This window comes from Phyllobates terribilis, unplaced genomic scaffold, assembly GCF_046119375.1.
Source record: "Phyllobates terribilis strain yellow unplaced genomic scaffold, ASM4611937v1 Scaffold_9__5_contigs__length_417890890, whole genome shotgun sequence".
In the NCBI taxonomy this organism is placed as follows: Eukaryota; Metazoa; Chordata; class Amphibia; order Anura; family Dendrobatidae; genus Phyllobates; species Phyllobates terribilis.
This window is the reverse complement of record NW_027362769.1, coordinates 302,057,839-302,081,634: the sequence shown is the minus strand read 5'-3', so window position 1 is coordinate 302,081,634 and position 23,796 is coordinate 302,057,839. Positions and strand designations below refer to the sequence as shown.

General features: G+C 38.2%; 15 non-coding genes across 15 annotated transcripts; all 15 read right to left on the bottom strand.

The window, feature by feature from the left end:
- Positions 1 to 661: 661 nt before the first annotated feature.
- On the bottom strand, positions 662 to 735 carry TRNAT-UGU (transfer RNA threonine (anticodon UGU)). The gene has a single exon. It is a non-coding gene; the product is annotated as a tRNA-Thr (tRNA).
- Positions 736 to 1,117: 382 nt separating this feature from the next.
- Positions 1,118 to 1,191, bottom strand: TRNAT-UGU (transfer RNA threonine (anticodon UGU)). The gene has a single exon. It is a non-coding gene; the product is annotated as a tRNA-Thr (tRNA).
- Positions 1,192 to 3,392: 2,201 nt separating this feature from the next.
- TRNAT-UGU (transfer RNA threonine (anticodon UGU)) lies at positions 3,393 to 3,466 on the bottom strand. The gene has a single exon. It is a non-coding gene; the product is annotated as a tRNA-Thr (tRNA).
- A 381-nt stretch (positions 3,467 to 3,847) lies between these two features.
- Positions 3,848 to 3,921, bottom strand: TRNAT-UGU (transfer RNA threonine (anticodon UGU)). Its single transcript has one exon. It is a non-coding gene; the product is annotated as a tRNA-Thr (tRNA).
- Positions 3,922 to 4,756: 835 nt separating this feature from the next.
- TRNAT-UGU (transfer RNA threonine (anticodon UGU)) lies at positions 4,757 to 4,830 on the bottom strand. The gene has a single exon. It is a non-coding gene; the product is annotated as a tRNA-Thr (tRNA).
- A 382-nt stretch (positions 4,831 to 5,212) lies between these two features.
- TRNAT-UGU (transfer RNA threonine (anticodon UGU)) lies at positions 5,213 to 5,286 on the bottom strand. Its single transcript has one exon. It is a non-coding gene; the product is annotated as a tRNA-Thr (tRNA).
- Positions 5,287 to 5,668: 382 nt separating this feature from the next.
- Positions 5,669 to 5,742, bottom strand: TRNAT-UGU (transfer RNA threonine (anticodon UGU)). Its single transcript has one exon. It is a non-coding gene; the product is annotated as a tRNA-Thr (tRNA).
- An 836-nt stretch (positions 5,743 to 6,578) lies between these two features.
- Positions 6,579 to 6,652, bottom strand: TRNAT-UGU (transfer RNA threonine (anticodon UGU)). Its single transcript has one exon. It is a non-coding gene; the product is annotated as a tRNA-Thr (tRNA).
- An 835-nt stretch (positions 6,653 to 7,487) lies between these two features.
- Positions 7,488 to 7,561, bottom strand: TRNAT-UGU (transfer RNA threonine (anticodon UGU)). The gene has a single exon. It is a non-coding gene; the product is annotated as a tRNA-Thr (tRNA).
- Positions 7,562 to 11,127: 3,566 nt separating this feature from the next.
- On the bottom strand, positions 11,128 to 11,201 carry TRNAT-UGU (transfer RNA threonine (anticodon UGU)). The gene has a single exon. It is a non-coding gene; the product is annotated as a tRNA-Thr (tRNA).
- A 1,290-nt stretch (positions 11,202 to 12,491) lies between these two features.
- TRNAT-UGU (transfer RNA threonine (anticodon UGU)) lies at positions 12,492 to 12,567 on the bottom strand. The gene has a single exon. It is a non-coding gene; the product is annotated as a tRNA-Thr (tRNA).
- A 3,112-nt stretch (positions 12,568 to 15,679) lies between these two features.
- On the bottom strand, positions 15,680 to 15,753 carry TRNAT-UGU (transfer RNA threonine (anticodon UGU)). The gene has a single exon. It is a non-coding gene; the product is annotated as a tRNA-Thr (tRNA).
- A 380-nt stretch (positions 15,754 to 16,133) lies between these two features.
- Positions 16,134 to 16,207, bottom strand: TRNAT-UGU (transfer RNA threonine (anticodon UGU)). Its single transcript has one exon. It is a non-coding gene; the product is annotated as a tRNA-Thr (tRNA).
- A 1,291-nt stretch (positions 16,208 to 17,498) lies between these two features.
- On the bottom strand, positions 17,499 to 17,572 carry TRNAT-UGU (transfer RNA threonine (anticodon UGU)). The gene has a single exon. It is a non-coding gene; the product is annotated as a tRNA-Thr (tRNA).
- Positions 17,573 to 17,954: 382 nt separating this feature from the next.
- Positions 17,955 to 18,028, bottom strand: TRNAT-UGU (transfer RNA threonine (anticodon UGU)). The gene has a single exon. It is a non-coding gene; the product is annotated as a tRNA-Thr (tRNA).
- Positions 18,029 to 23,796: the final 5,768 nt, after the last annotated feature.

The window sequence follows — 23,796 nt, the reverse complement described above, 5'->3', positions numbered from 1 at the left end:
TTTGAAGAGCATTATTTAAAAGGACAATGACAAATTTGTAGAATAGTAAAAAAAAAAAAACAGTTCTGTAACTTTTTTAAAGCTTCATCCCATCTTTCTTCCTTTTTAGCACTTAGAGCAGATTCTTAATCCCACTATCGTAGAGATCGATGTTGTACACAATTGAAGTGCACATTTTGATGTTTAAAAGCTTTATTTGGAACTGACAGTACTGCTGAGAATAGAACTCAGGATCTCCTGTTTACAATACAGGCACTTTAACCAACTAAGCCACAGCACAACAAACTGATGAGAAGGACAGGAAAGCCAGTGAGGATTTTATCACTAAATAAAAATTTCAAGTGGTTAACTGAGCAAAACAACATTAAGCTTGAGTATTATTCCACGCAAAGCATAATCATGGAGTAAGATGTCGCTCTCAGTCTTGGCACTTGAGAAACCAAGTAATTTTTGAAGAGCATTATTTAAAAGGACAATGACAAATTTGTAGAATAGTAAAAAAAAAAAACACTGCTATAACTTTTTTAAAGCTTCATCACGTCTTTCTTCCTTTTTAGCACTTAGAGCAGATTCTTAATCCCACTATTGCACTATCGTAGAGATCGATGTTGTACACAATTAAATGCACATTTTGAGCTTTAAAACCTTTATTTTTAACAGATGGCACTGCTGAGATTTGAACTCAGGATCTCCTGTTTACAAGACAGGCGCTTTAACCAACTAAGTCACAGCACCACAAGCTGAATAGGAAGACAGAAAAGCCAGTGAGGATTTAATTACTAATTAAAAATTTTAAGTGGTTAACTGAGCAAAACAACATTATGCTTGTGTAGTATTCCATGCAAAGCATAATCATGGAATAAGATGTCGCTCTCAGTCTTGGCAATTGAGAAACCAAGTAATTTTTGAAGAGCATTATTTAAAAGGACAATGACAAATTTGTAGAATAGTAAAAAAAAAAAACACTGCTGTAACTTTTTTAAAGCTTCATCCTGTCTTTCTTCCTTTTTAGCACTCAGAGCAGATTCTTAATCCCACTATTGCACTATCGTAGAGATCGATGTTGTACACAATTGAAGTGCACATTTTGATGTTTAAAAGCTTTATTTGGAACAGACAGTACTGCTGAGAATTGAACTCAGGATCTCCTGTTTACAAGACAGGCACTTTAACCAACTAAGCCACAGCACAACAAACTGATGAGAAGGACAGGAAAGCCAGTGAGGATTTTATCACTAATTAAAAATTTCAAGTGGTTAACTGAGCAAAACAACATAAAGCTTGAGTATTATTCCATGCAAAGCATAATCATGGAGTAAGATGTCGCTCTCAGTCTTGGCACTTGAGAAACCAAATAATTTTTGAAGAGCAATATTTAAAAGGACAATGACAAATTTGTAGAATAGTAAAAAAAAAAACCAGTGCTGTAACTTTTTTAAAGCTTCATCCCGTCTTTCTTACTTTTTAGCACTTAGAGCAGATTCTTAATCCCACTATTGCACTATCGCAGAGATCGATGTTGTACACAATTGAAGTCCACATTTTGAGGTTTAAAAGCTTTATTTGGAACAGATGGCACTGCTGAGATTTGAACTCAGGATCTCCTGTTTACAAGACAGGCATTTTAACCAACTAAGCCACAGCACAACAAACTGATGAGAAGGACAGGAAAGCCAGTGAGGATTTTATCACTAATTAAAAATTTCAAGTGGTTAAGTGAGCAAAACAACATTAGGCTTCAGCAGTATTCCATGCAAGGCATAATCATGGAATAAGATGTCGCTCTCAGTCTTGGCACTTGAGAAACCAAGCAATTTTTGAAGAGCATTATTTAAAAGGACAATGACAAATTTGTAGAATAGTAAAAAAAAAAACACTGCTGTAACTTTTTTAAAGCTTTATCCCGTCTTTTTTCCTTTTTAGCACTTAAAGCAGATTCTTAATCCCACTATTGCACTATCGTAGAGATCGATGTTGTACACAATTAAAATTCACATTTTGAGGTTTAAAAGCTTTACTTGGAACAGATGGCACTGCTGAGATTTGAACTCAGGATCTCCTGTTTACAAGACAGGCACTTTAACCAACTAAGCCATAGCACAACAAACTGATGAGAAGGACAGGAAAGCCAGTGAGGATTTTATCACTAATTAAAAATTTCAAGTGGTTAACTGAGCAAAACAACATTCAGCTTGAGTATTATTCCATGCAAAGCATAATCATGGAGTAAGATGTCGCTCTCAGTCTTGGCACTTGAGAAACCAAGTAATTTTTGAAGAGCATTATTTAAAAGGACAATGACAAATTTGTAGAATAGTAAAAAAAAAAACAGTTCTGTAACTTTTTTAAAGCTTCATCCCATCTTTCTTCCTTTTTAGCACTTAGAGCAGATTATTAATCCCACTATTGCACTATCGTAGAGATCGATGTTGTACACAATTGAAGTGCACATTTTGAGGTTTAAAAGCTTTATTTGGAACAGATGGCACTGCTGAGATTTGAAATCAGGATCTCCTGTTTACGAGACAGGCGCTTTAACCAACTAAGCCACAGCACCACAAGCTGATGAGAAGGACAGGAAAGCCAGTGAGGATTTAATGACTAATTAAAAATTTCAAGTGGTTAACTGAGCAAAACAACATTTAGCTTGAGTAGTATTCCATGCAAAGCATAATCATGGAATAAGATGTCGCTCTCAGTCTTGGCACTTGAGAAACCAAGTAATTTTTGAAGAGCATTATTTAAAAGGACAATGACAAATTTGTAGAATTGTAAAAAAAAAACCTCTGCTGTAACTTTTTTAAACTTCATCCCATCTTTTTTCCTTTTTAAAACTTAGAGCAGATTCTTAATCCCACTATTGCACTATCGTAGAGATCAATGTTGTACACAATTAAAGTCCACATTTTGATGTTTAAAAGCTTTATTTGGAACAGACAGTACTGCTGAGAATTGAACTTTGGATCTCCTGTTTACAAGACAGGCACTTTAACCAACTAAGCCACAGCACAACAAACTGTTGAGAAGGACAGGAAAGTCAGTGAGGATTTTATCACTAATTAAAAATTTCAAGTGGTTAACTGAGCAAGACAACATTAAGCTTGAGTATTATTCCATGCAAAGCATAATCATGGAGTAAGATGTCGCTCTCAGTCTTGGCACTTGAGAAACCAAGTAATTTTTGAAGAGCATTATTTAAAAGGACAATGACAAATTTGTAGAATAGTAAAAAAAAAAACAGTTCTGTAACTTTTTTAAAGCTTCATCCCGTCTTTCTTCCTTTTTAGCACTTAGAGCAGATTCTTAATCCCACTATTGCACTATCGTAGAGATCGATGTTGTACACAATTAAATTGCATATTTTGAGGTTTAAAAGCTTCATTTGGAACAGATGGCACTGCTGAGATTTGAACTCAAGATCTCCTGTTTACAAGACAGACGCTTTAACCAACTAAGCCACAGCACCACAAGCTGAAGATGAGGACAGGAAAGCTAGTGAGGATTTAATTACTAATTAAAAATTTTAAGTGGGTAACTGAGCAAAACAACATTAAGCTTGAGTAGTATTCCATGCAAAGCATAATCATGGAATAAGATGTCGCTCTCAGTCTTGGCACTTGAGAAACTAAGTAATTTTTGAAGAGCATTATTTAAAATCACAATGACAAATTTGTAGAATAGTAAAAAAAAAAACACTGCTGTAACTTTTTTAAAGCTTCGTCCCGTCTTTATTCCTTTTTAGCACTTAGAGCAGGTTCTTAATCCCACCATTGCACTATCGTAGAGATCGATGTAGTACACAATTGAAGTGCACATTTTGATGTTTAAAAGCTTTATTTGGAACAGACAGTACTGCTGAGAATTGAACTCAGGATCTCCTGTTTACAAGACAGGCACTTTAACCAACTAAGCCACAGCACAACAAACTGATGAGAAGGACAGGAAAGCCAGTGAGGATTTTATCACTAATTAAAAATTTCAAGTGGTTAACTGGGCAAAACAACATTAAGCTTGAGTATTATTCCATGCAAAGCATAATCATGGAGTAAGATGTCGATCTCAGTCTTGGCACTTGAGAAACCAAATAATTTTTGAAGAGCAATATTTAAAAGGACAATGACAAATTTGTAGAATAGTTAAAAAAAAAAACAGTGCTGTAACTTTTTTAAAGCTTCATCCCGTCTTTCTTCCATTTAATACTTAAAGCAGATTCTTAATCCCACTATTGCACTATCGTAGAGATCGATGTTAAACAAAATTAAAGTGCACATTTTGAGGTTTAAAAGCTTTATTTGGAACAGATGGCACTGCTGAGTTTTGAACTCAGGATCTCCTGTTTACGAGACAGGCGCTTTAACCAACTAAGCTACAGCACCACAAGCTGAAGAGGAGGACAGGAAAGCCAGTGAGGATTTAATTACTAATTAAAAATTTTAAGTGGTTAACTGAGCAAAACAACATTAAGCTCGAGTAGTATTCCATGCAAAGCATAATCATGGAATAAGATGTCGCTCTCAGTCTTGGCACTTGAGAAACTAAGTAATTTTTGAAGAGCATTATTTAAAATCACAATGACAAATTTGTAGAATAGTAAAAAAAAAACACTGCTCTAACTTTTTTAAAGCTTCATCCCGTCTTTATTCCTTTTTAGCACTTAGAGCAGATTCTTAATCCCACTATTGCACTATCGTAGAGATCGATGTTGTACACAATTGAAGTGCACATTTTGATGTTTAAAAGCTTTATTTGGAACAGACAGTACTGCTGAGAATTGAACTCAGGATCTCCTGTTTACAAGACAGGCACTTTAACCAACTAAGCCACAGCACAACAAACTGATGAGAAGGACAGGAAAGCCAGTGAGGATTTTATCACTAATTAAAAATTTCAAGTGGTTAACTGAGCAAAACAACATTAAGCTTGAGTATTATTCCATGCAGAGCACAATCATGGAGTAAGATGTCGCTCTCAGTCTTGGCACTTGAGAAACCAAATAATTTTTGAAGAGCAATATTTAAAAGGACAATGACAAATTTGTAGAATAGTTAAAAAAAAAAACAGTGCTGTAACTTTTTTAAAGCTTCATCCCGTCTTTCTTCCTTTTTAGCACTTAGAGCAGATTCTTAATCCCACTATTGCACTATCGCAGAGATCGATGTTGTACACAATTGAAGTCCACATTTTGAGGTTTAAAAGCTTTATTTGGAACAGATGGCACTGCTGAGATTTGAACTCAGGATCTCCTGTTTACAAGACAGGCACTTTAACCAACTAAGCCACAGCACAACAAACTGATGAGAAGGACAGGAAAGCCAGTGAGGATTTTATCACTAATTAAAAATTTCAAGTGGTTAACTGAGCAAAACAACATTAGGCTTGAGTAGTATTTCATGCAAAGCATAATCATGGAATAAGATGTCGCTCTCAGTCTTGGCACTTGAGAAACCAAGTAATTTTTGAAGAGCATTATTTAAAAGGACAATGACAAATTTGTAGAATAGTAAAAAAAAAAAACACTACTGTAACTTTTTTAAAGCTTTATCCCGTCTTTTTTCCTTTTTAGCACTTAGAGCAGATTCTAAATCCCACTATTGCACTATCGTAGAGATCGATGTTGTACACAATTAAAATTCACATTTTGAGGTTTAAAAGCTTTACTTGGAACAGATGGCACTGCTGAGATTTGAACTCAGGATCTCCTGTTTACAAGACAGGCACTTTAACCAACTAAGCCACAGCACAACAAACTGATGACAAAGACAGGAAAGCCAGGGAGGATTTAATCACTAATTAAAAATTTCAATTGGTTAACTGAGCAAAACAACATTAAGCTTGAGTAGTATTCCATGCAAAGCATAATCATGGAATAAGATGTCGCTCTCAGTCTTGGCACTTGAGAAACCAAATAATTTTTGAAGAGCAATATTTAAAAGGACAATGACAAATTTGTAGAATAGTAAAAAAAAAAACAGTGCTGTAACTTTTTTAAAGCTTCATCCCGTCTTTCTTCCTTTTTAGCACTCAGAGCAGATTCTTAATCCCTCTATTGCACTATCGTAGAGATCGATGTTGTACACAATTAAAGTCCACATTTTGAGGTTGAAAAGCTTTATTTGGAATAGATGGCACTGCTGAGTTTTGAACTCAGGATCTCCTGTTTACAAGACAGGCACTTTAACCAACTAAGCCACAGCACAACAAACTGTTGAGAAGGACAGGAAAGTCAGTGAGGATTTTATCACTAATTAAAAATTTCAAGTGGTTAACTGAGCAAGACAACATTAAGCTTGAGTATTATTCCATGCAAAGCATAATCATGGAGTAAGATGTCGCTCTCAGTCTTGGCACTTGAGAAACCAAGTAATTTTTGAAGAGCATTATTTAAAAGGACAATGACAAATTTGTAGAATAGTAAAAAAAAAAACAGTTCTGTAACTTTTTTAAAGCTTCATCCCGTCTTTCTTCCTTTTTAGCACTTAGAGCAGATTCTTAATCCCACTATTGCACTATCGTAGAGATCGATGTTGTACACAATTAAATTGCATATTTTGAGGTTTAAAAGCTTCATTTGGAACAGATGGCACTGCTGAGATTTGAACTCAAGATCTCCTGTTTACAAGACAGACGCTTTAACCAACTAAGCCACAGCACCACAAGCTGAAGATGAGGACAGGAAAGCTAGTGAGGATTTAATTACTAATTAAAAATTTTAAGTGGGTAACTGAGCAAAACAACATTAAGCTTGAGTAGTATTCCATGCAAAGCATAATCATGGAATAAGATGTCGCTCTCAGTCTTGGCAATTGAGAAACCAAGTAATTTTTGAAGAGCATTATTTAAAAGGACAATGACAAATTTGTAGAATAGTAAAAAGAAAACCTCTGCTGTAACTTTTTTAAACTTCATCCCGTCTTTTTTCCTTTTTAATACTTAGAGCAGATTCTTAATCCCACAATTGCACTATCGTAGAGATCGATGTTGTACACAATTAAAGTCCACATTTTGATGTTTAAAAGCTTTATTTGGAACAGACAGTACTGCTTAGAATTGAACTCGGGATCTCCTGTTTACAAGACAGGCACTTTAACCAACTAAGCCACAGCACAACAAACTGATGAGAAGGACAGGAAAGCCAGTGAGGATTTTATCACTAATTAAAAATTTCAAGTGGTTAACTGAGCAAAACAACATTAGGCTTGAGTAGTATTTCATGCAAAGCATAATCATGGAATAAGATGTCGCTCTCAGTCTTGGCACTTGAGAAACCAAGTAATTTTTGAAGAGCATTATTTAAAAGGACAATGACAAATTTGTAGAATAGTAAAAAAAAAAACAGTGCTGTAACTTTTTTAAAGCTTCATCCCGTCTTTCTTCCTTTTTAGCACTCAGAGCAGATTCTTAATCCCACTATTGCACTATCGTAGAGATCGATGTTGTACACAATTAAAATTCACATTTTGAGGTTTAAAAGCTTTACTTGGAACAGATGGCACTGCTGAGATTTGAACTCAGGATCTCCTGTTTACAAGACAGGCACTTTAACCAACTAAGCCACAGCACAACAAACTGATGAGAAGGACAGGAAAGCCAGGGAGGATTTAATCACTAATTAAAAATTTCAATTGGTTAACTGAGCAAAACAACATTAAGCTTGAGTAGTATTCCATGCAAAGCATAATCATGGAATAAGATGTCGCTCTCAGTCTTGGCACTTGAGAAACCAAATAATTTTTGAAGAGCAATATTTAAAAGGACAATGACAAATTTGTAGAATAGTAAAAAAAAAAACAGTGCTGTAACTTTTTTAAAGCTTCATCCCGTCTTTCTTCCTTTTTAGCACTCAGAGCAGATTCTTAATCCCACTATTGCACTATCGTAGAGATCGATGTTGTACACAATTGAAGTGCACATTTTGAGGTTTAAAAGCTTTATTTGGAACAGATGGCACTGCTGAGATTTGAAATCAGGATCTCCTGTGTACAAGAGAGGCACTTTAACCAACTAAGCCACAGCAAAACAAACTGATGAGAAGGACAGGAAAGCCAGTGAGGATTTTATCACTAATTAAAAATTTCAAGTGGTTAACTGAGCAAAACAACATTAAGCTTGAGTATTATTCCATGCAAAGCATAATCATGGAGTAAGATGTCGCTCTCAGTCTTGGCACTTGAGAAACCAAGTAATTTTTGAAGAGCATTATTTAAAAGGACAATGACAAATTTGTAGAATAGTAAAAAAAAAAACAGTTCTGTAACTTTTTTAATGCTTCATCCCGTCTTTCTTCCTTTTTAGCACTTAGAGCAGATTCTTAATCCCACTATCGCACTATCGTAGAGATCGATGTTGTACACAATTGAAGTGCACATTTTGAGGTTTAAAAGCTTTATTTGGAACAGATGGCACTGCTGAGATTTGAAATCAGGATCTCCTGTGTACAAGAGAGGCGCTTTAACCAACTAAGCCACAGCACCACAAGCTGAAGATGAGGACAGGAAAGCCATTGAGGATTTAATTACTAATTAAAAATTTTAAGTGGTTAACTGAGCAAAACAACATTAAGCTTGAGTAGTATTCCATGCAAAGCATAATCATGGAATAAGATGTCGCTCTCAGTCTTGGCACTTGAGAAACCAAGTAATTTTTGAAGAGCATTATTTAAAAGGACAATGACAAATTTGTAGAATAGTAAAAAAAAAAAACAATTCTGTAACTTTTTTAAAGCTTCATCCCGTCTTTCTTCCTTTTTAGCACTTAGAGCAGATTCTTAATCCCACTATTGCACTATCGTAGAGATCGATGTTGTACACAATTGAAGTGCACATTTTGAGGTTTAAAAGCTTCATTTGGAACAGATGGCACTGTTGAGATTTGAATTTAGGATCTCCTGTTTACAAGAGAGGCGCTTTAACCAACTAAGCCACAGCACCACAAGCTGAAGATGAGGACAGGAAAGCCAGTGAGGATTTAATTACTAATTAAAAATTTTAAGTGGTTAACTGAGCAAAACAACATTAAGCTTGAGTAGTATTCCATGCAAAGCATAATCATGGAATAAGATGTCGCTCTCAGTCTTGGCAATTGAGAAACCAAGTAGTTTTTGAAGAGCATTATTTAAAAGGACAATGACAAATTTGTAGAATAGTAAAAAAAATAACCTCTGCTGTAACTTTTTTAAACTTCATCCCGTCTTTTTTCCTTTTTAATACTTAGAGCAGATTCTTAATCCCACTATTGCACTATCGTAGAGATCGATGTTGTACACAATTAAAGTCCACATTTTGATGTTTAAAAGCTTTATTTGGAACAGACAGTACTGCTGAGAATTGAACTTGGGGTCTCCTGTTTACAAGACAGGCACTTTAACCAACTAAGCCACAGCACAACAAACTGTTGAGTAGGACAGGAAAGTCAGTGAGGATTTTATCACTAATTAAAAATTTCAAGTGGTTAACTGAGCAAGACAACATTAAGCTTGAGAAGTATTCCATGCAAAGCATAATCATGGAGTAAGATGTCGATCTCAGTCTTGGCACTTGAGAAACCAAGTAATTTTTGAAGAGCATTATTTAAAAGGACAATGACAAATTTGTAGAATAGTAAAAAAAAAAACAATGCTGTAACTTTTTTAAAGCTTCATCCCGTCTTTCTTCCTTTTTAGCACTCAGAGCAGATTCTTAATCCCTCTTTTGCACTATCGTAGAGATCGATGTTGTACACAATTAAAGTCCACATTTTGAGGTTTAAAAGCTTTATTTGGAACAGATGGCACTGCTGAGTTTTGAACTCAGGATCTCCTGTTTACAAGACAGGCACTTTAACCAACTAAGCCACAGCACAACAAACTGATGAGAAGGACAGGAAAGCCAGCGAGAATTTTATCACTAATTAAAAATTTCAAGTGGTTAACTGAGCAAAACAACAATAAGCTTGAGTATTATTCCATGCAAAGCATAATCATGGAGTAAGATGTCGCTCTCAGTCTTGGCACTTGAGAAACCAAGTAATTTTTGAAGAGCATTATTTAAAAGGACAATGACAAATTTGTAGAATAGTAAAAAAAAAAACAGTTCTGTAACTTTTTTAAAGCTTCATCCCGTCTTTCTTCCTTTTTAGCACTTAGAGCAGATTCTTAATCCCACTATTGCACTATCGTAGAGATCGATGTTGTACACAATTAAATTGCATATTTTGAGGTTTAAAAGCTTCATTTGGAACAGATGGCACTGCTGAGATTTGAACTCAAGATCTCCTGTTTACAAGACAGACGCTTTAACCAACTAAGTCACAGCACCACAAGCTGAAGATGAGGACAGGAAAGCTAGTGAGGATTTAATTACTAATTAAAAATTTTAAGTGGGTAACTGAGCAAAACAACATTAAGCTTGAGTAGTATTCCATGCAAAGCATAATCATGGAATAAGATGTCGCTCTCAGTCTTGGCAATTGAGAAACCAAGTAATTTTTGAAGAGCATTATTTAAAAGGACAATGACAAATTTGTAGAATAGTAAAAAGAAAACCTCTGCTGTAACTTTTTTAAACTTCATCCCGTCTTTTTTCCTTTTTAATACTTAGAGCAGATTCTTAATCCCACAATTGCACTATCGTAGAGATCGATGTTGTACACAATTAAAGTCCACATTTTGATGTTTAAAAGCTTTATTTGGAACAGACAGTACTGCTTAGAATTGAACTCGGGATCTCCTGTTTACAAGACAGGCACTTTAACCAACTAAGCCACAGCACAACAAACTGATGAGAAGGACAGGAAAGCCAGTGAGGATTTTATCACTAATTAAAAATTTCAAGTGGTTAACTGAGCAAAACAACATTAGGCTTGAGTAGTATTTCATGCAAAGCATAATCATGGAATAAGATGTCGCTCTCAGTCTTGGCACTTGAGAAACCAAGTAATTTTTGAAGAGCATTATTTAAAAGGACAATGACAAATTTGTAGAATAGTAAAAAAAAAAACAGTGCTGTAACTTTTTTAAAGCTTCATCCCGTCTTTCTTCCTTTTTAGCACTCAGAGCAGATTCTTAATCCCACTATTGCACTATCGTAGAGATCGATGTTGTACACAATTAAAATTCACATTTTGAGGTTTAAAAGCTTTACTTGGAACAGATGGCACTGCTGAGATTTGAACTCAGGATCTCCTGTTTACAAGACAGGCACTTTAACCAACTAAGCCACAGCACAACAAACTGATGAGAAGGACAGGAAAGCCAGGGAGGATTTAATCACTAATTAAAAATTTCAATTGGTTAACTGAGCAAAACAACATTAAGCTTGAGTAGTATTCCATGCAAAGCATAATCATGGAATAAGATGTCGCTCTCAGTCTTGGCACTTGAGAAACCAAATAATTTTTGAAGAGCAATATTTAAAAGGACAATGACAAATTTGTAGAATAGTAAAAAAAAAAACAGTGCTGTAACTTTTTTAAAGCTTCATCCCGTCTTTCTTCCTTTTTAGCACTCAGAGCAGATTCTTAATCCCAGTATTACACTATCGTAGAGATCGATGTTGTACACAATTGAAGTGCACATTTTGAGGTTTAAAAGCTTTATTTGGAACAGATGGCACTGCTGAGATTTGAAATCAGGATCTCCTGTGTACAAGAGAGGCACTTTAACCAACTAAGCCACAGCAAAACAAACTGATGAGAAGGACAGGAAAGCCAGTGAGGATTTTATCACTAATTAAAAATTTCAAGTGGTTAACTGAGCAAAACAACATTAAGCTTGAGTATTATTCCATGCAAAGCATAATCATGGAGTAAGATGTCGCTCTCAGTCTTGGCACTTGAGAAACCAAGTAATTTTTGAAGAGCATTATTTAAAAGGACAATGACAAATTTGTAGAATAGTAAAAAAAAAAACAGTTCTGTAACTTTTTTAAAGCTTCATCCCGTCTTTCTTCCTTTTTATCACTTAGAGCAGATTCTTAATCCCACTATTGCACTATCGTAGAGATCGATGTTGTACACAATTGAAGTGCACATTTTGAGGTTTAAAAGCTTTATTTGGAACAGATGGCACTGCTGAGATTTGAAATCAGGATCTCCTGTGTACAAGAGAGGCGCTTTAACCAACTAAGCCACAGCACCACAAGCTGAAGATGAGGACAGGAAAGCCAGTGAGGATTTAATTACTAATTAAAAATTTTAAGTGGTTAACTGAGCAAAACAACATTAAGCTTGAGTAGTATTCCATGCAAAGCATAATCATGGAATAAGATGTCGCTCTCAGTCTTGGCAATTGAGAAACCAAGTAATTTTTGAAGAGCATTATTTAAAAGGACAATGAAAAATTTGTAGAATAGTAAAAAAAAAACCTCTGCTGTAACTTTTTTAAACTTCATCTTGTCTTTTTTCCTTTTTAGTACTTAGAGCAGATTCTTAATCCCACTATTGCACTATCGTAGAGATCTATGTTGTACACAATTAAAGTCCACATTTTGATGTTTAAAAGCTTTATTTGGAACAGACATTACTGCTGAGAATTGAACTCAGGATCTCCTGTTTACAAGACAGGCACTTTAACCAACTAAGCCACAGCACAACAAACTGATGAGAAGGACAGGAAAGTCAGTGAGGATTTTATCACTAATTAAAAATTTCAAGTGGTTAACTGAGCAAGACAACATTAAGCTTGAGAAGTATTCCATGCAAAGCATAATCATGGAGTAAGATGTCGATCTCAGTCTTGGCACTTGAGAAACCAAGTAATTTTTGAAGAGCATTATTTAAAAGGACAATGACAAATTTGTAGAATAGTTAAAAAAAAAAACAGTTCTGTAACTTTTTCAAAGCTTCATCCCGTCTTTCTTCCTTTTTAGCACTTAGATCAGATTCTTAATCCCACTATTGCACTATCGTAGAGATCGATGTTGTACACAATTGAAGTGCACATTTTGATGTTTAAAAGCTTTATTTGGAACAGACAGTACTGTTGAGAATTGAACTCAGGATCTCCTGTTTACAAGACAGGCACTTTAACCAACTAAGCCACAGCACAACAAATTGATGAGTAGGACAGGAAAGCCAGTGAGGATTTTATCACTAATTAAAAATTTCAAGTGGTTAACTGAGCAAAACAACATTAAGCTTGAGTATTATTCCATGCAAAGCATAATCATGGAGTAAGATGTCGCTCTCAGTCTTGGCACTTGAGAAACCAAGTAATTTTTGAAGAGCATTATTTAAAAGGACAATGACAAATTTGTAGAATAGTAAAAAAAAAAACAATTCTGTAACATTTTTAAAGCTTCATCCCGTCTTTCTTCCTTTTTAGCACTTAGTGCAGATTCTTAATCCCACTATTGCACTATCGTAGAGATTGATGTTGTACACAATTGAAGTGCACATTTTGAGGTTTAAAAAGCTTCATTTGGAACAGATGGCACTGCTGAGATTTGAAATCAGGATCTCCTGTTTACAAGACAGGCACTTTAACCAACTAAGCCACAGCACAACAAACTGTTGAAAAGGACAGGAAAGTCAGTGAGGATTTTATCACTAATTAAAAATTTCAAGTGGTTAACTAAGCAAGACAACATTAAGCTTCAGAAGTATTCCATGCAAAGCATAATCATGGAGTAAGATGTCGTTCTCAGTCTTGGCACTTGAGAAACCAAGTAATTTTTTAAGAGCATTATTTAAAAGGACAATGACAAATTTGTAGAATAGTAAAAAAAAAAACAGTTCTGTAACTTTTTTAATGCTTCATCCCGTCTTTCTTCCTTTTTAGCACTTAGAGCAGATTCTTAATCCCACTATCGCACTATCGTAGAGATCGATGTTGTACACAATTGAAGTGCACATTTTGAGGTTTAAAAGCTTTATTTGGAACAGATGGCACTGCTGAGATTTGAAATCAGGATCTCCTGTGTACAAGAGAGGCGCTTTAACCAACTAAGCCACAGCACCACAAGCTGAAGATGAGGACAGGAAAGCCATTGAGGATTTAATTACTAATTAAAAATTTTAAGTGGTTAACTGAGCAAAACAACATTAAGCTTGAGTAGTATTCCATGCAAAGCATAATCATGGAATAAGATGTCGCTCTCAGTCTTGGCACTTGAGAAACCAAGTAATTTTTGAAGAGCATTATTTAAAAGGACAATGACAAATTTGTAGAATAGTAAAAAAAAAAAACAATTCTGTAACTTTTTTAAAGCTTCATCCCGTCTTTCTTCCTTTTTAGCACTTAGAGCAGATTCTTAATCCCACTATTGCACTATCGTAGAGATCGATGTTGTACACAATTGAAGTGCACATTTTGAGGTTTAAAAGCTTCATTTGGAACAGATGGCACTGTTGAGATTTGAATTTAGGATCTCCTGTTTACAAGAGAGGCGCTTTAACCAACTAAGCCACAGCACCACAAGCTGAAGATGAGGACAGGAAAGCCAGTGAGGATTTAATTACTAATTAAAAATTTTAAGTGTTTAACTGAGCAAAACAACATTAAGCTTGAGTAGTATTCCATGCAAAGCATAATCATGGAATAAGATGTCGCTCTCAGTCTTGGCAATTGAGAAACCAAGTAGTTTTTGAAGAGCATTATTTAAAAGGACAATGACAAATTTGTAGAATAGTAAAAAAAATAACCTCTGCTGTAACTTTTTTAAACTTCATCCCGTCTTTTTTCCTTTTTAATACTTAGAGCAGATTCTTAATCCCACTATTGCACTATCGTAGAGATCGATGTTGTACACAATTAAAGTCCACATTTTGATGTTTAAAAGCTTTATTTGGAACAGACAGTACTGCTGAGAATTGAACTTGGGGTCTCCTGTTTACAAGACAGGCACTTTAACCAACTAAGCCACAGCACAACAAACTGTTGAGTAGGACAGGAAAGTCAGTGAGGATTTTATCACTAATTAAAAATTTCAAGTGGTTAACTGAGCAAGACAACATTAAGCTTGAGAAGTATTCCATGCAAAGCATAATCATGGAGTAAGATGTCGATCTCAGTCTTGGCACTTGAGAAACCAAGTAATTTTTGAAGAGCATTATTTAAAAGGACAATGACAAATTTGTAGAATAGTAAAAAAAAAAACAATGCTGTAACTTTTTTAAAGCTTCATCCCGTCTTTCTTCCTTTTTAGCACTCAGAGCAGATTCTTAATCCCTCTTTTGCACTATCGTAGAGATCGATGTTGTACACAATTAAAGTCCACATTTTGAGGTTTAAAAGCTTTATTTGGAACAGATGGCACTGCTGAGTTTTGAACTCAGGATCTCCTGTTTACAAGACAGGCACTTTAACCAACTAAGCCACAGCACAACAAACTGATGAGAAGGACAGGAAAGCCAGCGAGAATTTTATCACTAATTAAAAATTTCAAGTGGTTAACTGAGCAAAACAACATTAAGCTTGAGTATTATTCCATGCAAAGCATAATCATGGAGTAAGATGTCGCTCTCAGTCTTGGCACTTGAGAAACCAAGTAATTTTTGAAGAGCATTATTTAAAAGGACAATGACAAATTTGTAGAATAGTAAAAAAAAAAACAGTTCTGTAACTTTTTTAAAGCTTCATCCCGTCTTTCTTCCTTTTTAGCACTTAGAGCAGATTCTTAATCCCACTATTGCACTATCGTAGAGATCGATGTTGTACACAATTGAAGTGCACATTTTGAGGTTTAAAAGCTTTATTTGGAACAGATGGCACTGCTGAGATTTGAAATCAGGATCTCCTGTTTACAAGACAGGCGCTTTAACCAACTAAGCCACAGCACCACAAGCTGAAGAGAAGGACAGGAAAGCCAGTGAGGATTTAATTTCTAATTAAAAATTTTAAGTGGATAACTGAGCAAAACAATATTAAGCTTGAGTAGTATTCCATGCAAAGCATAATCATGGAATAAGATGTCGCTCTCAGTCTTGGCAATTGAGAAACCAAGTTATTTTTGAAGAGCATTATTTAAAAGGACAATGACAAATTTGTAGAATAGTAAAAAAAAAACCGCTGCTGTAACTTTTTTAAACTTCATCCCGTCTTTTTTCCTTTTTAGTACTTAGAGCAGATTCTTAATCCCACTATTGCACTATCGCAGAGATCGATGTTTTACACAATCAAAGTCCACATTTTGATGTTTAAAAGCTTTATTTGGAACAGACAGTACTGCTGAGAATTGAACTCAGGATCTCCTGTTTACAAGACAGGCACTTTAACCAACTAAGCCACAGCACAACAAACTGATGAGAAGGACAGGAAAGCCAGTGAGGATTTTATCACTAATTAAAAATTTCAAGTGGTTAACTGAGCAAAACAACATTAAGCTTGAGTATTATTCCATGCAAAGCATAATCATGGAGTAAGATGTCGCTCTCAGTCTTGGCACTTGAGAAACCAAGTAATTTTTGAAGAGCATTATTTAAAAGGACAATGACAAATTTGTAGAATAGTAAAAAAAAAGACAGTGCTGTAACTTTTTTAAAGCTTCATCCCGTCTTTCTTCCTTTTTAGCACTCAGAGCAGATTCTTAATCCCATTATTGCACTATCGTAGAGATCGATGTTGTACACAATTAAAGTCCACATTTTGAGGTTTAAAAGCTTTATTTGGAACAAATAGCACTGCTGAGTTTTGAACTCAGGATCTCCTGTTTACGAGACAGGCGCTTTAACCAACTAAGCTACAGCACCACAAGCTGAAGAGGAACACAGGAAAGCCAGTGAGAATTTAATTACTAATTAAAAATTTTAAGTGGTTAACTGAGCAAAACAACATTAAGCTCGAGTAGTATTCCATGCAAAGCATAATCATGGAATAAGATGTCGCTCTCAGTCTTGGCACTTGAGAAACTAAGTAATTTTTGAAGAGCATTATTTAAAAGGACAATGACAAATTTGTAGAATAGTAAAAAAAAAACCACTGCTGTAACTTTTTTAAAGCTTCAACCCGTCTTTCTTCCTTTTTAGCACTTAGAGCAGATTCTTAATCCCACTATTCCACTATCGTAGAGATCGATGTTGTACACAATTGAAGTGCACATTTTAATGTTTAAAAGCTTTATTTGGAACAGACAGTACTGCTGAGAATTGAAATCAGGATCTCCTGTTTACAAGACAGGCACTTTAACCAACTAAGCCACAGCACAACAAACTGATGAGAAGGACAGGAAAGCCAGTGAGGATTTTATCACTAATTAAAAATTTCAAGTGGTTAACTGAGCAAAACAACATTAAGCTTGAGTATTATTCCATGCAAAGCATAATCATGGAGTAAGATGTCGCTCTCAGTCTTGGCACTTGAGAAACCAAATAATTTTTGAAGAGCATTATTTAAAAGGACAATGACAAATTTGTAGAATAGCAAAAAAAAAAACAGTGCTGTAACTTTTTTAAAGCTTCATCCCGTCTTTCTTCCTTTTTAGCACTTAGAGCAGATTCTTAATCCCACTATTGCACTATCGCAGATATCGATGTTGTACACAATTGAAGTCCACATTTTGAGGTTTAAAAGCTTTATTTGGAACAGATGGCACTGCTGAGATTTGAACTCAGGATCTCCTGTTTACAAGACAGGCACTTTAACCAACTAAGCCACAGCACAACAAACTGATGAGAAGGACAGGAAAGCCAGTGAGGATTTTATCACTAATTAAAAATTTCAAGTGGTTAACTGAGCAAAACAACATTAGGCTTGAGTAGTATTCCATGCAAAGCATAATCATGGAATAAGATGTCGCTCTCAGTCTTGGCACTTGAGAAACCAAGTCATTTTTGAAGAGCATTATTTAAAAGGACAATGACAAATTTGTAGAATAGTAAAAAAAAAAAACACTGCTGTAACTTTTTTAAAGCTTCATCCCGTCTTTCTTCCTTTTTAGCACTTAGAGCAGATTCTTAATCCCACTATTGCACTATCGTAGAGATCGATGTTGTACACAATTGAAGTGCACATTTTGAGGTTTAAAAGCTTTATTTGGAACAGATGGCACTGCTGAGATTTGAACTCAAGATCTCCTGTTTACAAGACAGGCACTTTAACCAACTAAGCCACAGCACCACAAGCTGATGAGGAGGACAGGAAAGCCAGTGAGGATTTAATTGCTAATTAAAAATTTTAAGTGGTTAATAGTGTTGAGCCACCCCCGTAGTGTTTGAGTACGTTTCGGTTCGTCGAACACCCGTGTGTTCGCCGAACTGTTCGTCGAACTGTTCGTCGAACACCTTCAAACACCTTTAAAACCAATGGCAGGCAAACAAAAACACATAGAAACACATAGAAAACACCTTCAAATCTGTCCAAAAGCTGACAAACTGCTCAGAAGACACAACTAACACATGGAAAAGTGACAAGTACATATAGTCATGCGAAAAGAAAAGAGGTGGAGGAGTAAAAGGAGGGGGAGACACAGATATAGGCATGTCATGCCCTTCTAAAATCCAAAAAGTGAGAAGCCGACACGTTCAGTCCGCTCCTGCCCGTGCCACCTCCGTGTCGCCGGGTTTGTGCCAGAGCCGCGGTGAACCCTGACGGCCAGCCCCCCTCTCCCAATACTGGTGCCTGTCCGCTGGTGGGTCGAGCGAGCCCCCCTGTGGTGGAGGCAGCTCTAAGCTTTATAATTTAAATTGTCTCTCTAATTTGAATGAATACACTTTAAATCCATTTACAAGGATCTATTAGAGGGCAAGTCTCATGCCAGCAGCCGCGTAATTCCAGCTCCAGTAGCGTCCACTAAAGCTGCTGCAGTTAAAAAGCTTTTATAAGGATCGAGCTCGGCTGTCCACCGCAAGGCATCCTACTGCTAGTCCCAGCCCCTATGCCTTGGGGTGCCTACTGATGCTCTTCACTGAGTATCCCGTGGTCCCGAAGCATTTCCTTTGAAAAAATTAAGTGTCCAAACTACAGGTGGTGTAGCTTGCTTAACAGCCGGGATAATCCGCTGACTAGCAGACACTGCTACTAGGCACAAAGTATTTCCTGGGCTAGATGCAGTTAAAAATTTGTAATTAGATACTCTCGTTGGATGCTGAGAAAGCATTCCAAAGAGTCTCCTGGCACGCCATATATGATTCTCTTAAAAAGCTTGGGGTAGGGGTCTAGGGGACCCTTTTATAGCCAAAATCACGGCCCTGTATCACAATACGTCACCTAGGCTGAAGATAAATGGAACTGTAGCACCCTGAGGGCTCGGTTGCTACAGAGGTATTGCACCTCACCCAGAGGTGTGATATCTCACTCTCAGGTAAGGATGGAGTGTGGATCAGGACCCGACACCTGCATGCATTACACCACATTGCCGTGGGGCAGGGCGACCAATATGCCTCTGAGATGGGCACGACAGTACCTGTCCCTGGCTGGAGTGGGGGGAGGGAACACTGAGGAAGGGGAACCCTGTAGTGCAGGAGCAGGGAGGAAGCAGTTCCTGGGTGCATTGAGAAGGGAGTATAAAAGGTGGGCACCATCTTAGTTCAGTGCAGAGAAGTCTGAGCAGAAGTGGCAGGGAGCAGGGGCTCTGCATGAGCTCTGCTCCGGAGGCGGGCCTAGTAACAGAGGCCCAGGCCTGGAAGAGGGAGAAGGAAGGAAGAGGAGCGGAGAAGGCTCCAGGAACGAGGAATGAAGGGATCCCAGGGGTGCGGACGGGCGAGTCGCCACCGCACGCCCGAATCCACCTGCGTGGAGGGGTCAGGCCAAAGGGGGAGACCGGTCCCCGAAACTAGTGGAGGCAGGAAACGACCCTCAGCTAGAAACCGGAGGCTGTGACATTTTATGTGGCGCAGCCCCTCGCTACACCCGCTAGGAAGGCACCACATAGGGTCAGGGAAACTGGTGCCAAGTTTACCAAGACGAGGCCCGAGGCAGCCGGACAGAAGGATTGGTAAGAAAGGCCAGACAAAGGACACACAAAGGGGGTCCTGTGAAGCGCTCCAAAGTTATCTGGGAGTTGTCTGAGCCCCTCACCTGGTGAGCACAGTACGACGTGGGCAGCCATTACCTGCAGACGTGGTCTGGATAATAAGAACTGTGAGTAAAGGCCCTGGACTGCATCACTGACTCCGTGTCATTACTGCTGCTGCCCTGCACCATCACCCCCATCCTCCGCATACACTGCCCTGAGGCTATACTCCTCCCGTGGGGAGTTATGCTATGCTCTGCTGCACCCACAACACCAGCCTCAGCGGTCTGCCCTGCAGTGGTGGTTCACTCTGACCGCAATCCACGGGTGGCGTAGTCGGACATTTAAACATCAAAACCACATAAATAGTTCCGCCACTGGTTTGACCACCCTGAGCCACGGAACCGGGTCGCCGCCACGAAGACTACAACCACCAGCATCCACCAAAAAGGGTCCGGCTCCGGGTGTCCCAAGGCCCAGGGGGTGCATCAGAACATTTTCATCACCTTTCACAATCACCAATGGGACAAGGCAGGGATGTCCTCTGTCCCCTCTCTTATACATCCTAGTGACGGAGCACCTGCTCTCATCAATTCGCCATAACCCCAATATTAGGTGGATTGAGGTGGGAGGCACCGAGTACAAGTGCTCTCTATTTGCTGATGATGTCCTAATATATATCACTCAATCACATATATCCATCCATGCTGTTATGGCTGAAATAGATCACTTTGTTACATGGTCAAATTTTAAAATCAATGCAGCAAAGTCTGAGACCCTCGATGTCTCCCTCCCCAAATCCATATAGGATTCCATTGAGTCCAACTTTCCCTTTGCTTGGCCCTCACAGGGTATCAAATACTTAGGAATTCCTATTCATAGAGACCTCTCTCATCTATGTTATCTTAATTTTGGGCCCTTTATTGAACAACTCCATACAGACCACGGTTGGCAAGTTAGAACTGTAAGATTCACTACGTGAACCACTGGTGTTTTGTGGAAAAGCACATGTACACTGTGTTCCAAATTATTATGCAAAAAGTGTTTAGAAGTGATAAGGGAAGAATTTGTTTGTTTGTCAGTTAAACTCATTGATGGTGATGTGTGTCAGGGCTCTTTATATCACTGTAAGCAATTGCAGACACCTGTGCTAATTAGTTTGGCAGGTGTGTCCAATGAAAGGCAAGACTACTTAAGAAGGCTGTCTCACATTATTAAGCAGCCTACATTTTCTGCCAAAATGGGAAAGAAAAAGGATGTGTCGGCTGCTGAGAAGCAACAAATTGTGGAGTGTTTAGGTCAAGGCATGACTACAATCAACATTGTGCGATGATCAGGATGAAGTGTCTTGGCAATCAAGAAGTATGTAGCTGAGTCACAGTACACACGTGTGTGTGCTGATAAGGGCAAATTGAGGACTCTTTCCTACAGGCAATAACGTCAGGTTAAAAGAGCAGCGGCAAAAAAGCCTTGTCATAGCAGCAGACAAGATTTTGAAGCTGCTGGTGCCTCCAACGTCCCCCGAACAACAAGATGCAGGGTCCTTCAGAGGTTTGCAGCTGTGCATATGCCATCCTGTCGACCTCCTCTATCCACTTCACACAAGCAGAAACGGCTCCAGTGGGCCAAACATTACATGAAGACTGATTTCAAAACTGTTTTGTTTACGAATGAGTGCCGTGCAGCGCTCGATGGTCCAGATGGATGGAGTGGAGGATGGCTGGTTGATGGACACCCCACGCAAACATGGCTACAGCGCCAACAAGGAGGAGGTGGAGTAATGTTTTGGGCTGGAATCATGGGGAGAGAGATTGTCGGCCCCTTTAGGATCTCTGAAGGCGCTAAAGATGAACTCCATAATGTATGTGGATTTTCTCAAACAGCACTTCCTGCCATGGTTCAAGAAGAAGAACCGTGTATTTCACAGCAAGATCATTTTTTTGCATGATAATGCACCATCTCATGCTGCACATAAAACATCTGCATCTCTGGCTGATATGGGCATAAAAGGGGACAAACTTATGGTGTGACCCCCATGCTCCCCTGACCTCTAAACCATTCAGAACCTCTGAAGCATCATCAAAAGGAGTGTCTATGATGGCGGGAGGCAGTTCACATCTAAGCAACAGCTCTGGGAGGGTATTCTGTCCTCATGCAAAACAATTGAAGCAGAAACCATCCAAAACCTGACAAATTAAATGGACGAGAGAGTTCAGAAGCTCCTTTCGAACAAGGGGTCCTATGTGAAAATGTAACATCACCTAGAATAAAGTTTTGAGTTGAAAACTGTTTGATTTCAGTTTCTAATAACCTGCTAATGCTTATAATTTCAAAAATGACCATTTTTTTGGTCTTTATTAAAATGAAAAGGTTGATCGAAAAGTTTGGGGGATCTAAGAGTGTGGCAACCCAGTAGTCATGATTTCTTCGAATTCTGACAATATGAGGGTCATGTTGCAGGTAGTGCAGCAAGAAGGCACTTATGTGTCTTGCGCATCTCGGAGCCCCAAAATTATTTTCCGGGCTAGATGCAGCAAAAAATTATTATTAATTTTAAATCTGGTGGAGCTTAGTATAGATGGCCTAATAGGATCAGTGCTGCACACTGCTACAAAGCCCAAATTATTTTCCAGTCAAAATACAGATAAACATGATTAGTAATTTTAAATCTGGTGGAGCTTATTATAGATGGCCTAATAGAATCAGTGCTGCACACTGCTACAAAGCCCAAATTATTTTCCAGCCAAGATACAGATAAACATGATTAGTAATTTGAAAGCTTAAAACGGTTGGTAGGGTGATTTTAACCAATCATCAAGCTTTTACTCTCCCCAGGATGACACAGGGGTAGAAAAGTCGTTTCGGATCCATGATTTGTTCATCTTTATGATTGTGAGTCTGTCTACATTATCAGTGGAGAGCCGCGTGCGCTTATCTGTCAGCACACCACCAGCAGCGCTGAACACACGTTCAGACAGAACGCTGTCTGCGGGGCATGACAAGATCTCCAAGGCGTAAGTGGCTAGCTCCAGCCATTTATCCAGATTGGAAGCCCAAAAAGAGCAAGGGTCCAGTGACACAATCATGGCTTCAATGTTTACTTGGAGATACTCCTGTACCATCGTCTCTAGGCGTTGACTATGTGTCAGACTTCTTGTCTCCTGTGGCCTTGCAAAGGATGGGCTAAAAAAGTGGTGAAATGATTCCGAAAAATTGATGTTACCAGCAGATACTGTGGTTCTGTTACGGTTTGAGTGCTGAACACTTGACGGTCCCACAGTTGGCAAGTTGGAACTGTGAGATTCACTACGTGCACCACTGGTGTTTTGTGGAAAAGCACATGTAAGATTCTGCAACAGTCTCTGCTGATACTCCTGCATGCGTGCATCCCTTTCTATGGCAGGAATAATTTCTGCAAATTTACTTTTGTACCGGGGATCTAACAGTGTGGCAACCCAGTAGTCAGAATTATTTCTAATTCTCACAATTCGAGGGTCATGTTGCAGGTAGTGCAGCAAGAAGGCACTCATGTGTGTTGCGCATCCAGGAGCACCAAGTCCCTGTTGTGTTGGTGGCGAGGTAGCAATCATGCTTCCTTCCTCTGTCCTCTCCCCCCAACCTCGCACAACAGAAATGTGATCAAGGTCTCCCTCATCTGATGAGTCTTCCATCAGTTCGTCCTCCACTTCTTCCTGGGCTCCTGCACCTTCCTCACTTTTTTGGCTGCTACCATGCGCCCTGGTAAAACCATCTCCCCCACCCTCACATGCCTGCCGCCTTGGTGCTGCCGACCGTCTGGACCTTGCAGATGTTAGCCCTTCCGCATACAACTCCTCCTCCTCTACTTCCTCCACCTCCTCTTGTGCCACCACCTGACTCCGAATTCTGTTTAACATGTGCTCCAGCATGTAAATCACCGGAATAGTCATGCTGA